This window comes from Hylobates moloch, unplaced genomic scaffold (assembly GCF_009828535.3).
Source record: "Hylobates moloch isolate HMO894 unplaced genomic scaffold, HMol_V3 SCAFFOLD_32, whole genome shotgun sequence".
In the NCBI taxonomy this organism is placed as follows: Eukaryota; Metazoa; Chordata; class Mammalia; order Primates; family Hylobatidae; genus Hylobates; species Hylobates moloch.
The window spans coordinates 2,732,960-2,734,086 of record NW_026652307.1 but is presented as its reverse complement, the minus strand read 5'-3'; the positions used below and the strand labels follow the sequence as shown (position 1 = coordinate 2,734,086).

General features: G+C 39.9%; 1 long non-coding RNA gene across 1 annotated transcript in view; it reads left to right on the top strand.

Annotated features, from left to right (window-relative positions):
* Nucleotides 1-250: 250 nt before the first annotated feature.
* The window catches only part of LOC116463289 (uncharacterized), a 1,942-nt gene continuing 1,065 nt past the window's right edge, over nt 251-1,127 (top strand). The window contains exon 1 of the long non-coding RNA XR_004246643.1: nt 251-349. This is a non-coding gene — a long non-coding RNA (uncharacterized LOC116463289). The remainder of the gene's footprint in view (nt 350-1,127) is intronic.

Here is a 1,127-nt window from a genome sequence, read left to right as displayed (position 1 = left end):
GGAAAAATCAAGCATTTATCTTGCTTTTTTAAAAAAACATAAGAACTGTATATCAGGGAAATTGGATAGTTAATGAGGGGAAGTTTCTCTTTATAGAAGTCTTTCAGGCAATAAATAAAGAAGACGCACTAGAACTTGAATATTGCCATTTTAAGTGAAACCATGGGGATGCAATCAGCAGAATGCAGACTATGAAAAATTCTACAGCATCTGATCAGATTCCTTCAACCGGTAAATTGCAGGGATAGAGTATCTGTAGATTAAGACTTAGAAGATATATCAACCAAGTAACCACTTACAAAACATAGACTGGATTTGGATCCCGAATTGAACACATTTTCTTTTAAAGGTATTAGCCATTCAAGAAAACCTGGATGCAGATTTGATATTTGATACTGAGGAATTGATAATTCGGTGTGATAATGGTATTGCTTATGTCTTTTGAAGAGCCCACATCTTTGAGAGATAAACACAGAAATATTCGTGGTGTTTGGCATTTTCTCCAAAATAACTCATGGGCAGGGGAGACAGAGGGGGTCAACTATTGAGGATGGTGAGGGATACATGGGGGTTTATGCTACTATTCTCTCTACTGTGCATATGTTTGATATTTTCCATATATATATATTCGAGATGGAGTCTCGCTCTGTCACCCAGGCTGGAGTGCAATGGTGCGATCTCAGCTCACTGCAACCTCTGCTTCCCAGGTTCAAGCATTTCTCCTGCCTTAGCCTCTTGAGTAGCTGGGATTGCAGGCACACACTGCCATGCCCGGCTATGTTTTTTTTGTTGGTTTTTTTTTTTTTTTTTTTTCTTTTTCTATTTTCAGTAGAGACAGGGTTTCACCATGTTGGTCAGGCTAGTCTTGAACTCCTGACCTGGTGATCCACCCACCTCGGCCTCCCAAAGTGCTGGGATTACAGGCATAAGCCACTGTGCCAGGCCTAAACTCTTTTTAATGTATATAACCACCTTCTCTGTTTGCTGTGCAACCTTGTGGATTCAGTTTTGTATAAGAAAGAAAGGAATCAAAAACAACTGGGGAATCTTCCAACACAATTTACATCCAACAACTCCACAGACAGTCTCTTGGGTTATTCTCGCTGGATATTTGGCTGTGAAGCTTC